Genomic DNA, 14,574 nt, shown 5'->3' with positions numbered 1-14,574 from the left:
GGGTGTTGCCTTCCAAACATGAGTCAGACGTGCCCATTGAGAGGGCCAAATTAATTTGTGCTGTGATGGAAGGGTTGCCTGTCGACGTGGGGAGGCTCATTATGCAAGAAATCCGGGAGGTGGTGCTTGAACGGACTAAGAGTCTATTCTTCCCGTCATTAATCACTTACCTGTGCTCCACTGATGGAGTGCCCACAAGGCCAGGTGACAAAGAAAAGGGGCCTGGGGGACCAATTCATCCTTTGAAAAAGAAAGGGTCTGTTGCTATACAAAAGAAAAGGAAGATTGATATAGCAGGCTCGTCATTTGGGCAGTTTACATCTACTGCATCAGATTCTACTGGTGGGGCATCTGCTCCTCCTATGGCTATACCAATCCTACCACCAATACAAGAAGCAGCCAGGCCTTTCCAATATATCTCCACCCAGGTCCATGGGATGGACAATCGGCTTCAGCAGCTAGTGGCTAGTCTCCCTGCGGGCCCACATGGAGAAGGCACATCTACAGCTCCCTCTGTTCCTATTGGTCCAACATTAGCAGGTATTGTGGAGGACATGAAGCATATCAAAGAAAAGCAGGGAAAAATAGAGAGGAGGCAGAAAAAGGCAAGGGAGCACGCCAAGAAGCAAAGCAAATTCCTGAACAAAATGATGAGCATTCTGAGGAGTGTATGCGGCGCACAACATGAAGAGGAGGAAAATGAGGACGATTTTGTCCTGCTAGAGCCCAGCAGCTCCAGTTCAGAGGGTGAGCAGAGATGACCATAGCACGCAGTGCTAGGAGGTATGAAAAAAAAAATCTGTGTTGATGTACTGCAGTGAGGACACTGCAAATTTTTTAGTTAGGGGTAGGAACCTCCTCGGCTTTTCTTTGCCAGAGTTCTTTTCCTGAGGGGGGTTTTATTTTGTTGAAACTGGCATGTTTAGGATGTTACTTAGGTTGAATAGAGTAATTTTGTTTTATTTGGTACTACTTGGCAACTAATGGCATGTATTGTGTTTTGTTGAAATTTTTGGACCCCTCGAAATTTTGAAAAATGCATACTTAGAACAGTTATTGTCTGACATGATTGATTCTTTATATGACATTGTGATTATTGGGGTGTTGTGTGTGATGAATTACTACTTAGGAGATCACAAGTGTAAAAATTATTGTCCTTATGCCGATGTGTGTGTGAAGTGTTAGTTTGATTCTGTTTATGCATGTATAATCTAGAAATTGCCCGGTTGGTCTTGTTTGAAATGCGAAAGTTAGTTTGGTTGTGAAATGATCTTAGGCTTTCTTTGTTGAAATAGTCACTTTGCCAAAATAAGTCTTACCAAAAGTGTTAAATACCCTTAGTTTCCCTTTTGAGCCTTTTTGACCTTTTTTTTGGCTAGCAAATTATGAAACCTTACCCTTTGTGAAATTAATCCATCTTCGCACCTGTTCCCTCCTTGATGCTACTAGTTAGATGAGGCAAAATGCCTAAGTTGGGGGTGAATTAAATGTGGAGTACATGTTAAAAACATAAGTTGGGGGTGGTGGAGTTTGCTAGTGGAGATTCGATGTGGTAGTTGCGTATATATATATAAAAAAAAAAAAAAAATCAGAAAATTGTAACGCAAAAAGAATTGTAAGTTGGTTAGAAGTAAAACCACATCGAGGTCGAAAACTGAAAGAAAATAAAGGGGTGGAAAGAAAAGAGGCGAATTAAGGTGACAAGATGTTGTAGTGTTCAAGGAGGGTGAGTCACTAATTTCCAAAAAGTATCCGACCTGTCCCTAAACCTACATTACAAGCCGAAACAAGTCCTAATGTGATCACAACCGAACGAGCCTAGGATGAAAACATAGAAAATAAGGGCAAGCATATGGTATTTGCATGTGTAGATATGAATTTCTTTGTGAGTGTGAGTGTTTTTCTCTTCTCTTTCGTCTTCGTCCCATTCTTATCGTATATATGTGTGTTGGGACATTCTTTGGTCTATGTGAGGGCATAAGGATGAGAATTGAACAAAATAAAGTGACCACCTAAAGTAGCGTTTGTGTGCACCATAATATGTTCGATAATGTAATGTCATTCATTGAAGCTTCATTGTTAGTCGTAGTGTTCTTGAGTTATGCATATTGTTTTAAAGTAGAGAGTTGGGGGTGGTCGTTTAAAGGAAAACATGCATGCCGGTAGTTCAAAGACAAAACCAATGTAGACATTGTTATTCTATAATATCTAGGTGTTAGATTGAGTCATGGTTTTGTATGGCTTGCTTGAGGACAAGCAAATACTTTAAGTTGGGGGTGTTGATGTGGCGTGATTTTACACTACAATCGATGCTTTTTAACTATAAGTTTTACTTGTTTTTAAGCAAGTCTATGTCATTTTACGTAGTTTTTGTCATGTTTCAGGTAATACGAGGTCCCTAGAGCCTAACTGTGGAAAACAAGCAAAAAAGTTGCAAAACTGGAATTAACTGGAAGTTCTGGAAAAGAGCCGTGGAAAAATACTCTACGCGATCGCGCAGAGTACCCACGCGATCGCGCCCACGCGGGAATTGTACTCCACGCGATCGCACTAGAATGTAACGCGATCGCGCCTACGCGCGTTGTTAATTCCACGCGGTCGCGCAGGAGCTACACGCGATCGCGATTAAGGGAGCAGGGGAAGTTGACGTCATCCACACGATCGCGCATACACATTGCGCGATCGCGATGAAGGATTTTCGGCAATTTTCAACCAGAACCTGGGATTTGACGATTTCTTCCATTCCAGTTCCTATAAATAGAAAATGAGGGCAAAACATCAGTATCTTTGGCAGCTCCCACAAGTTGGAGGCTAGGGTTCCTACAAAAATGTTCTCTCTTCTTTTTAATCCTTGTTGATGGAAATCTCTTGGTGACAATTAAGATTGATACTCTTGTTGTGCTTATTTATTCATTTGCATTGTTCTTAATCAAGTAAGTTTTTGCTATTTTAATTATTCTTGTTCATGAATGTTTTCAAGGGATTAGCTAACCTTTGAACTCGCCCATTTACTTTGTTTGAAACTCGGAAGAGGAAAAACGGAGTTGGGATAGGATAATTAACATGAATTTGGGGCGTTAACCCTCATCTAATGGAAGTTGATCTAGGAATAGACAATACCACTTGTAGCCATATTCGGGTGTTCTTAATGCTCCTAATTGCTTGAGGGATGTTCAATTGGGTAGTCTAGTTAATCTTCGGAAGAAGTTAATTTAGAGTCATTATCCGAGGCTAAATAACATAAACTTGCTATTATTTACAATTCGTGAAATAGATTGGATCGTTACTTGAGAAGTAGTTTCCCTCCTTCCATTCTTGTTGCCATTGATCAATTTACTTGCTTTCTAGATTAGAATTTATATTTCCGTATTTTATCAAAACCTTATAAAAAACCACCATTGATGCGTTCGGGCATAGCTATTGTTAGTGATAATTTCTAATTTGCTTAAATCACCTACATATTGTTCTCTGTGGGATTCGACCCCGACTCATAGTTGGGTAAATTATATTTGCATACGACCGTGCCCATTCTAATTAATAGGGTGGATTTGGACGTTATCACTAGGCCCAACTCGGGATCAACCGAGTTGACCCAAAAAAATAAAATGAAAATTTAGGCCCAATGTTTAAGGGGTGGCCGGCCAAGTGAGGCCCAACCCATGGTTTTAATGAATATTTCCATGTGCTAATTAATTATAAATGGTCACTATCTAATAGAAGTTTCAAGAAACAAAGAAAGAAGAGACTTTGTTTACTACGTTCCATGCTTTACATACTCAGTACATATTTCGTACTGACCCCGTTTCTTCGGGGGCTGCGTTTTCATGCCGCGCAGGTACAGACTATAGATTTGCTGATCCGCATGTTTAGGACTATATTCTGCCATCTTGGTGTGCTCTATTGTTCGGAGCCTATGTTTGGTACAGTCCTTGCTATGGTACATTTGTATGTTGTTCAGGGGTATGACGGGGCCCTGTCCCGTCTTATGATTCTGATGTGTTCTGTAGAGGTCTGTAGACATACATGTGGGTTCTGCATATGATTTGGGTTGGTATGATCTGTGACAGCCTGATCGGCTTCCTTGTGCTTTATCCGTTAATCTGTGATAATTAATAACGCCAATTGACTTTTACATTTAAATATTCTGCTTATATGCTAGTTTGGATTATTGGGTACGTTCAGGTGTCCAGCACGGACACTAGTCGCGGCCTACGGGGTTGGGTCGTGACAAAAGTGGTATCAGTGCGGTTCGTCCTCGGAGTGTCTGCAGACTGTGTCTCGTAGAGTCTTGTTTATCGGTGTGTTGTGCACCACATCTATAAACAGGAGGCTACAGGACATTTAGGGTGTTACCTTTCTTTGAATCTTAGATCGTGCGATAGAGCCAGCTGTAGGAAATGGATTCCTTTTTACTAACCTCTGATTTCAGCTGGAGAACGGTATCGACGTAAGACAGTGACTGATGATATTGGAAGCTACACAGTACACAGGTAAGCAATGGTATGAAAGACGTACGCTGGGTAAGGTATTTGAAGCACGATTGAAACATAAAGTTTAAAATCGTAATGAAAAGTAAACAGGAAAGTGCAATAGGTGCAGTTCGAGTTGGACATGTGAAGTAAGCCTCGGCATATTTATACTTTTTATTTGAAATTATCAGCCCTGTGTGGCTATGATGCGATATGATATGACATGTAGATACGTATATGTGTTGGCCCTGTGAGGCATGGTTGGTATTTCCTGTGGGTAGGTTTTGGGATAGTAAGAAATACAGAGGAACCTCTGCCCAAATTTTCCTAGAAATACGAAGAGGAAGATGAGATATAAATTCTTAACATGTCTTGAAGGTCGATACCAATAGGGTAAATTCATTATGTTGGATTAAAGTTTGAGAGATACCCTCCGTGTCATTCGCAAGAAGTATTATCCGTATTTGGAAAATTTTATCTCGAGAAAGCATATATGAGTAGCAGATTTGCAATTTATTTAAACGAACCGGAATATGTTCCTACCCCATTTTGCTTTAGGACAGCATATGTGGAAGGGCAAAAATGTCCAACGATTAAGTTTCCTCTAATTGAAAGAATACAAAGTGTATGACAGGCAGTGGAAATTGAGTGGTCCGTTTACGACTCAAAAATATACATATACACAAATATGGAGGTAATTATGTGAGTTAAGTGCTAAGAGATTCCGCGAAGTTCGTCGGATTCTAGTTTGTAACATTTTATCAGTTCTCATCGACTGGTTAGAGATGGGATCTGTGGAATAAAAACCTAAACCCGTGAGCTGTCTAAAAGTATATATATATACACGCATGGAGGTAAATATTGAGGATTTACAGGGGCGACACGGTAACTATATAGTTAGAAAAGTAAAAGAATCCCCTCTAAATCGGGGTTGGACCCGCTACGAGAACGTTTTGAAAGTTGTTAAGACCTCAATTTGCCTTAAATTACGTGACCAAGGTCGCGCGGGGCAGTTGACGTGATTATACCGGCCTTAACGCACCTAAATATATTAAAGTTTTAAGGTTAAGCGTGCTAGGGCCAGAGAAATTTTGGGATGGGTGACCCCCTGGGAAATGTACCAAAAGTTTTGGCAAACATAGATATAAGAGACGAATAGGAAATTCGGGGTAACCTAAAGGGAATTAGGATGTGTGGAATGGTTAGAAACCTTATAGGGGTCACGTGAGCTGAGACGGATTAGATTGGTAAAAAGGAAGGAAAAGCAGTGCAGCTCTGGAATTAGAGTAAAAATTTGAACAGGTGATTGAAGATATATGGTGAAAGAAATGGTAGTGAGATATGTACGTATGTGTAGGACCCCCCATTTACGACTATGTCGATCGATTGGTGAACCCTTATAGCCAGTGTTGTAATATATAGAAAGGATTAACTGGGCAGAATTTACGAGGAAAAGGGAAAGGTATGGTACAAATGTTACGAAATAGACCGATGCTCATTTTTCTACTGGTTGAGTTTGGAAAATTCTAATACAACGATGTTTGGAAAGAAAAGAGAATAATTGAGTGGGGGGTAAGGAGATCAAATACCAGAAAAAGTGAACCGTAAGAAACATAGTTAAGCAGAGTCTTTAAAAGAGTTGACGGGCAAAGCACGAATGTTAATTGCGAAAACGAGCTAGAATGAAATAGTGCAGGGCAAAGGAAAACTTATGGCATGAAACGATGAATCATGTGAGTATCAAATAATTCGATTATTGAGGAAACAGAACGACAGATAAGGAATGGGTATGAAGGAAGAATGTGATTACTAAGAGATAAACTTCTACATTAATTATATTACTTGAGTGCCAGCTATCGGATAAGATTTTGTACTATATAATCGTGATTCTGTTAAGGTTTCGTACGAAGATAATCAAGTTATAGGTTAGAAAGAAAAGACATGGATATGGTAGAAGTATAACCCCAAAGAAGGGGAGCAAATGAAAGTAAAGTAAGCATAAATGAAAACAATTGACACATAGAAGATTCAAGCGATAAGGAATTGGCCTAGGCCTTCGACATCGACTGAAATACGCAGTTCTCTGGGATTGGTCGGATATTACAGAAGATTTGTAGAGAAATTTATTTCTGCTACGACACTATTAATGAAGCTAATTCAGAAGGCAGTGAAATCTCAGTGGACCGGTACTTGTGAATGTAGTCCCAGTTGCTGAAGGGAAGCTAACGTTGTGGCAGACGCACTTAACCGCAAATCTATGGGCGGTTTGACCGGCGTGTATCCAGAAAGAAGGAATTGGCTTGTAAAATTCATCAGTTAGCTAGCCTTGGAGTCCGTTTGGTCGATTCTGGAGATATTGGGATTTTGTCCGAGAAGTTGCTGAATCGTTGATTAGGGAAGAGGTAAAACAGCGTCAGTTCGAGGATTCTATTCTGGTATGGTACAAAGATACAACCCTTGATTAGAAAGGGACCCAGTTGAGATCTCACCTGATGGGGTATTATTATACAGAGGCAGATTATGTGTACCTGACGTTGCAGGGCTGCGACGGCCAATTATGGGCGAAACGCATAATGTTTGGTATTCTGTTATCCTGAATCCACTAAAATGTACCATGAACTTATATGCTTATACTGTGGAATGGAATGAAACGGGACATCGCAGAGTTCGTTGCCCAGTGCCCGAATTGCCAGCAGGTTAAAATTGAACATCAAAAGCCAAGTGGACTTCATTACAGGGTTGCCTCGCACTCCGCGGAAGTATGACTCTATTTGGATTATTGTGGATAGGCCGAAAAAAATCAGCCGACTTTCTTCCCGTCAGAACCACTTACTCAGCGGAGGATTATGCCAGACTATATATTAGAGAAATAGTGCAACTCCACGGAGTTCCTACATCTATTACCACTGACGGAGGTGCCCATTTTATGGCAAATTTCTGGAGATCTTTTCAGGAAAGATTAGGGACTAAGGTGAGTCTGAGCATAGCATTCCATCCCCAGAGCGACGGACAGGCCGAGGGCACTATATAAACGCTAGAAGATATGTTGTGAGCCTGTGTTATTGATTTCAGAGGCAGCTGGGATAGTCATCTGCCGTTGATTGAGTTTGCTTATAATAACAGCTACCAGTCTAGCATCCAGATGGATCTGTACGAGGCTTTGTTTGGCAGAGAATGCAGGTCATCGATCGGCTGGTTTGATATTGGCGAAACAGAACTAGTAGGCCCAGGTATGATCCAACAGGCGGTTGATAAGATGAAACTTATCCGAGAGGGACTATTAGAAACTCAGAGTCGACAGAAGTCATACGCTGATAAACGACGTCGACCCTTGGAGTTCCAGGTCGGTGATTGTGTATTTTTGAGAGTATCGTCTATAAAAGGCGTGGTGCGATGCGACAAAAAGGGTAAGCTCCGTCTGCAATATATCAGACCTTATCAGATTATTCGAAAGATTGGGAATGTCGCCTATGAGCCAGATCTGCCATCTGATTTGAAAGAGATACATCCGGTATTTCATGTGTCCATGTTTCGCAAATGTGTTGGTGATCCCTCCAGAACATTTCCAGTGAATGATATTCAGGTGATGGAGAAATTTTCTTAAGAAGAGCAACCTGTAGCTATTCTGGATCGTCAGGTGAGGAGCCCGCGTACCGAAGATATACCCTCTGTTAAAGTCTTATGGCGAAACAATAATAAAGAAGGAACGACCTGGCGAGCAGAGGATGAAATGAAGAAAAAGTACCCTCACTTGTTTTCTACACCTACAGGTGATCTAAATCTCTAAACTTGTTATATAAATTGGTAAATAATTCATGTGTGCTACTCATAAGAAGAAACTCCCCCGGAGTGTTTGTAAGACCTATAAGGCTAATTTAACATTCGAGGACGAATGTTCTAAAGGGGGGGAGGATGTTATATCCCGTATTTTTTAACGTCGGATTATTTGCTGGGGTGGGGCCCACACACCGAGTTTTTTTTTTTTGGAACATCTGAAAAGTCATATGAATCACATATGTAAAGTTAAACACAACTCATGAAGTACCCTTGGGCCAAATCAAAGTGGAAGCCCTCCAAACGAATATTTTTAAGAAAACGTTTTCGGGTGACCTGACTTTGAGGGGCACAAACGGTATTATAAGTTTGAAATTTGGAAAGATACCATGAAATAGAAGTTGTAGATAATTGAATTAGCTTTCTATCCATAGGTCGTGGGTTCCTCGGTGATGTCGGTACAAGGAGATATGAACGTTTTAAGGTCAAACGGTCAGTGGGCTAGGCCCAACTCGGGATCAACCGAGTTGACCCAAAAAAATAAAATGAAAATTTAGGCCCAATGTTTAAGGGGTGGCTGGCCAGGTGAGGCCCAACCCGTGGTTTTAATGAATATTTCCATGTGCTAATTAATTATAAATGGTCACTATCTAATAGAAGTTTCAAGAAACAAAGAAAGAAGAGAAAGAAGAAAAACCAAGAGCAAACATAAGAGCCATTTCGGGTTGGCCATAGAAAAATCACCCTCAAAAAAATCTTGACTCTAAAATTATTTTCTTGTTGAATTCCTACTAATTCAAGGTCCCTCTACAACTTGGTGTAGTTGTTTTGGAAGATTGAGCATTAGTTTCATCAATCTCACACTTTGGACAAGTGAAGATGATTGGAGAAAAAGGTAGGAATTCATACCTTTTTATTATGTTATGAAGGTTTGTTTGTGTTGTAGTATATGGAAATGAGTAGAAACTATGGAAATATGGAAGTTTACAAAGTGTATGTATATATATATATATATATATATATATATATATATATATATATATATATATAGCCGTGAGTGTATGTATGTTGTATACAAAAATGAGTTGAATTTTATGTTGTATTCTAGTTGTGGTTATGGTGAAAATTATATTGGGAATGAAAGTTGAATGAATTTTGGTTGAAGTTGGAATGTAGAAGATTATGTCACTTTAGAATGATTTTGTGATATTATGGAAATGAAGTTGTTAAGATGTGAATTATGATTATGGTTGATGAAATAGGAAGATGGAAATATGTTATGGATATGTAGGTTGAATATTAGAAGTTTTGGATGAATTATGACTTTGGTAGAAAGTTTGTATATTTTGTATATCTTGTGAATATTTTGTGGAAATGATATGAAATGCTTCCAAATTATATTGTGATAATCTAGATTAATAATGAATATGAAAACATTGAGATTGGTTTGGAAATGGGAAGTCGGAATGAAAGTTCTTGCATTATGTCGGAAAGAAGACTAGTTGTGTTATATTATGTCCTATATTGATTGTTGTCGTTGTTGGTGTTGTTGTTGGGTTGTTGTTGATTGTTTTGGCCGAGTTAAATTCTCGGGGATGATATATGTATAGGGGAGATGCTGCCCAAATTTCTGCAGGAAATTATGAATAAAGATTGAATACTTAAAGATTGGAAATTGAGAATTGGTAAATGTGACCAATTGCAGATTTTGGGCGAAACGGGAATTGAATTTGGAAAGGCGTAAAGAGCATATAAGGTATGTAAAGCTATCCCGATTCTTCTTTTGGCATGTCCTAGGTGTACTAGGATCGGATTTGAGCCCCGGAATATATTCTGTCCATCGGAATCCGCGTTTGAAATTGTCACTTTTTCATTCAATAGAATTGAACCTTTTAGGTATGCTTTGTTGGAAGAATTAGGCAAACTTTCACAAATTGTTTAGAAAGTTATAAAATGTCCTTAGTACCTCTATAGGTGACCCCACAAGCTTAAAATACGTAATTTGAGCCTACCGCTTCGTTTGTCCCGAGGTGGGCCCACTATTTCCGATTTTACCCCTTTTGTATTTATGACTTGTCTTCGAGCTGCTTTAAAGGAAATGTCTTAACTACTCCTCTAACTATTATCTAAAGAATTGTTTTAAATACTCCGTTAAGTCTTATAAACTGTTTTGGATCTTGGAAACGATCTCAGCAAGATTATGCCTCCGTAACCCATTATGACATCCGAAGTTTACTTACTATGATTCCGTCCGATTTCATTATTTTGACTTGTCACTCGATATGCCTCATTGAGTCTCTGGAAGTATACATGGTATTTTATTGCATTTAGTTTCTCACTACTCCATTCGTGGATGCCTCAATGTTTCCCACACTGAGCCCGGGCCAGGATATGTTCTCAAGCGTCTTCCACTGCATTGTTCTGATATGGCCATTTGATATGTTATGCTATGTTACGGGGTTATTCCCCTTTTCTGATCCTTATGTGTTGTGGCACCAGCGACGGGGGGTGGCCACGTTCTGTCTGCCGAGTCCCTTGGCAGGGGCCGGATATGATATGGCATATGTTTTGAAAATATGCATTTGATACTCTGGATATCACACTCACTTTTCTGTACGTTCTGTTTCGGTTATGATTTTGTCCCGTAGTGGGACCAGGTATGACATACGTTTTCTGCAAATACTATTTATGCTTTATGATCAGCATCTTTGCTAATCTGGATATTCCGTTCATTTTCTGTATCTTCTGCTTCGATTATGACTTTGTTTACTACGTTCCATGCTTTTCATACTCAGTACAAATTTCGTACTGACCCCCTTTCTTCGGGGGCTGCGTTTTCATGCCGCGCAGGTACAGGCTACAGATTTGCTGATCCGCATGTTTAGGACTATATTCTGCCATCTTGGTGTGCTCTATTGTTCGGAGCCTATGTTTGGTACAGTCCTTGCTATGGTACATTTGTATGTTGTTTAGGGGTATGACGGGGCCCTGTCCGGTCTTATGATTCTGATGTGTTCTGTAGAGGTCTGTAGACATACATGTGGGTTCTGCATATGATTTGGGTTGGTATGATCTGTGACAGCCTGATCGGCTTCCTTGTGCTTTATCCGTTAATCTGTGATAATTAATAACGCAAATTGACTTTTACATTTAAATATTCTGCTTATATGCTAGTTTGGGTTATTGGGTACGTTCAGGTGTCCAGCACGGACACTAGTCGCGGCCTACGGGGTTGGGTCGTGACAAAAGTGGTATCAGAGCGGTTCGTCCTCGGAGTGTCTGCAGACCGTGTCTCGTAGAGTCTTGTTTATCGGTGTGTTGTGCACCACATCTATAAACAGGAGGCTACATGACATTTAGGGTGTTACCTTTCTTTGAATCTTAGATCGTGCGATAGAGCCAGCTGTAGGAAATGAATTCCTTTTTACTAACCTCTGATTTCAGCTGGAGAACGGTATCGACGTAAGACAGTGACTGATGATATTGGAAGCTACACAGTACACAGGTAAGCAATGGTATGAAAGACGTACGCTGGGTAAGGTATTTGAAGCACGATTGAAACATAAAGTTTAAAATCGTAATGAAAAGTAAACAGGAAAGTGCAATAGGTGCAGTTCGAGTTGGACATGTGAAGTAAGCCTCGGTATAGTTATAATTTTTATTTGAAATTATCAGCCCTGTGTGGCTATGATGCAATATGATATGATATGTATATACGTATACATGTTGGCCCTGTGAGGCATGGTTGGTATTTCCTGTGGGCAGGTTTTGGGATAGTAAGAAATACAGAGGAACCTCTGCCCAAATTTTCCTAGAAATACGAAGAGGAAGATGAGATATAAATTCTTAACATGTCTTGAAGGTCGATACTGATAGGGTAAATTCATTATGTTGGATTAAAGTTTGAGAGATACCCTCCGTGTCATTCGTAAGAAGTATTATTCGTATTTGGAAAATTTTATCTCGAGAAAGCATATATGAGTAGCAGATTTGCAATTTATTTATACGAACCGGAATATGTTCCGACCCCATTTTGCTTTAGGACAGCATATGTGGAAGGGCAAAAATGTCCAACGATTAAGTTTCCTCTAATTGGAAGAATACAAAGTGTATGACAGGCAGTGGAAATTGAGTGGTCCGTTTACGACTCAAAAATATACATATACACAAATATGGAGGTAATTATGTGAGTTAAGTGCTAAGAGATTCCGCGAAGTTCGTCGGATTCTAGTTTGTAACATTTTATCAGTTTTCATCGACTAGTTTGAGATGGGATCTGTGGAATAAAAACCTAAACCCGTGAGCTGTCTAAAAGTATATATATATATACACGCATGGAGGTAAATATTGAGGATTTACAGGGGCGACACGGTAACTATATAGTTAGAAAAGTAAAAGAATCCCCTCTAAATCGGGGTGGGACCCGCTACGAGAACGCTTTGAAAGTTGTTAAGACCCCGATTTGCCTTAAATTACGTGACCAAGGTCGCGCGGGGCAGTTGATGTGATTATACCGGCTTAACGCACCTAAATGTATTAAAGTTTTAAGTTTAAGCGTGCTAGGGCCAGAGAAATTTTGGGATAGGTGACCCCCTGGGAAATGTACCAAAAGTTTTGGCAAACATAGATATAAGAGACGAATAGGAAATTCGGGGTAACCTAAAGGGAATTAGGATGTGTGGAATGGTTAGAAACCTTTTAGGGGTCACGTGAGCTGAGACAGATTAGATTGGTAAAAAGGAAGGAAAAGCAGTGCAGCTCTGGAATTAGAGTAAAAATTTGAACAGGTGATTGAAGATGTATGGTGAAAGAAATGGTAGTGAGATATGTACGTATGTGTAGGACCCCCCATTTACGACTATGTCGATTGATTGGTGAACCCTTATAGCCAGTGTTGTAATATATAGAAAGGATTAACTGGGCAGAATTTACGAGGAAAAGGGAAAGGTATGGTACAAATGTTACCAAATAGACCGATACTCATTTTGCTACTGGTTGAGTTTGGAAAATTCTAATACAGCCATGTCGGTCACCATAGTTGGGGCATATCTAGCCAAAGAATTAAACTGCATACTATACTCCCGAGCACTCATACTTCCTTGCTTCAGATTCAAAAACCTGTCCACTCTAGCTCGGCGGACCTCGGGCGGTAAATAATGACGAATAAAGGCATCCACGAATTCCTGCCAAACCGGAGGAGGTGCATTTTCTCCTCTTGAGGCCATCCAATTGTTGTACCATAATACCGCCACATCGCGGAGTCTATAAGAGGCCAGCTCTACCGACTCGGTCTCGGAAGCATGCATAAGTTTCAGCGTCCTCAGCATCTCATCAATAGAGCCTTGCGGGTCCTCATTCGGCTTCGACCCGAAACATTCCGGAGGGTTCAAAGTCAGAAAGTCACGGGCTCTCGTACTGGCTGAACGATCACTCGGGCCCGCACTCTGCCGCTGTGCCTGGGCGGCAACTAATTGCGTCAACAAATGAATAGCTTCGGTCACTTGTTGACCCGAAGTAACGGGTGGAGGAATTGGGACTGAGGCTCCCCCTTGCTCTTCCACCTGGGGCGAGGCATCCTTTTGTGATTCGCCCTCCTCTACATTCAGCGGAGGCTCTCTTTCTACGCGCCTTTTTGCCGTAGCTTTGCCCTTCTGGGCGGCGGTAGCTTTTCCCTTTGGCGGCATATTCTGAAATCATAACACACTTTTAGGAGGGATATAATCTTAGACATGGCTATATCGCACGATCTCATAAGAAGAAAGATGGTCATTTTCCTAAATGCCCTGTAGCCTCTTGTTTATTAGCGTGGCGTGCTACACACCATAAACAAGACTCTACTAGACACGGCTCGTAGACATTTCCTAGGACGAACTGCTCTGATACCACTTCTGTCACGACCCAACTAGGGGCCGTGACGGGTACCCGGAGCTAGCTACCGAGCACCGCTCACTTTACTACTCATCTTACTCATCTAATGCTCTTTTGCAATTTTTTTTATTTTTTTTATTCATGGAAGTGTAAGAAAGCATATATGTTATAGAAACATAAATGCTTTATACTTATTTGCCTTTCGGCTATCAAAATAACATATATATATATATATATATATATATATATATATATATATATATACATAACAACATCATGTGAGACCATATAACCCCCACTGCGTATCTACGAGCCTTTATTGACATACTATATACATAGACGGAACAAGACTCCGTCATGCCAAAAAATACACATATGTACCAAAAGAATAACCATAAGCACCTCCGAACAATGGAGTGCTCTCTATCAGCTGACAGCTACTGAGGATCTGGGCCAAGCTCAC

Source organism: Lycium barbarum, chromosome 7, assembly GCF_019175385.1.
Source record: "Lycium barbarum isolate Lr01 chromosome 7, ASM1917538v2, whole genome shotgun sequence".
Lineage (NCBI taxonomy): Eukaryota > Viridiplantae > Streptophyta > Magnoliopsida > Solanales > Solanaceae > Lycium > Lycium barbarum.
The sequence above is the reverse complement of the archived record's forward strand: the minus strand, read 5'-3'. Positions refer to the sequence as shown.